A 934-nucleotide genomic window follows, 5' to 3' on the forward strand; every position below is an offset into this window, starting at 1 on the left:
TCTAGATTCCACTGTCGAACCACCCCCCTTCTTCCTTCACCAACAGGCAAGCTCTGTTTCCTTCCCTGCCAGCCAGACAGGCAAACGGGAGAGGCAGGCACGGCCTTCGTCGTCAGTCGTTCTTTGTTGTGAAAAGGGGCAGCACAGTCATTTAAACTTGCTCCAGCCTCTTTGCATCTTACAAAGTTAAACAGCTAAAAGAAGTAAAATAAGGCAATGCTTGTGGAATGTACAGTGCATACTGGCGGCGCTGGCCTCATGACGATTCGTCTGCTTGCTTCTCTTGTTCGATTGTTTCTTTGGAAGGCTGTGGGTTTTTCTCTTGCGTTTCTGTCTTCTTCAATTTAGACTTATTGAATTTCTCAATCACAGCCATATCGGGTTTGTCAGACATGGTCTCGGAGGGAGCAGAGAGAGGCTTTCCAGCGAGGGAAATCTGGTCTGTGCAGTGACCAACGCCGAGTGCCATCTTCAATTTCTTTTATCAGTGTTTTGTAGTTTTTCTTGTAGATATATTTCATCTCCTTAGTTAGATATATTCCCAATCATTTCTCTCTCTCTCTCTCTCTCTCTTTTTTTTTTTTTGTAGTTATTGTAAATGGAATCGACTTCTTGATTTGGTTCCCAACTTGATGATTATTGGTGTGTTAAAATGCTGCTGATATTTGCACAGTGATTTTTGTATCCAGAAACGTCACTGAATTCACTTATCAAACTTGGGAACTTTTTGAAGGAGTCTTTAGGGTTTTATAGATATAAGATTATATTGTCAGCAAACAGAGATAATTGCACTCCCTCTTTTCCAATTTGATTGTCTTTTATTTCTTTCTCTTGCCTTATTGCTCTGGCTAGGACTTCCAGTACTGTGCTGAATAGGAGGTCTTATAGTGGGCAAACCTGCCTTGTTCTAGTTCTTAGGGGAGTACTTTCTGCT

At 41.8% G+C, this 934-nt stretch overlaps 1 pseudogene; it reads right to left on the bottom strand.

The window, feature by feature from the left end:
* Positions 1–256: 256 nt before the first annotated feature.
* On the bottom strand, positions 257–394 carry LOC103260520 (annotated as a pseudogene).
* Between the last annotated feature and the right edge of the window lie 540 nt (positions 395–934).

Source organism: Carlito syrichta, unplaced genomic scaffold, assembly GCF_000164805.1.
Source record: "Carlito syrichta isolate Samal-C Ts95f unplaced genomic scaffold, Tarsius_syrichta-2.0.1 Scaffold303232, whole genome shotgun sequence".
In the NCBI taxonomy this organism is placed as follows: Eukaryota; Metazoa; Chordata; class Mammalia; order Primates; family Tarsiidae; genus Carlito; species Carlito syrichta.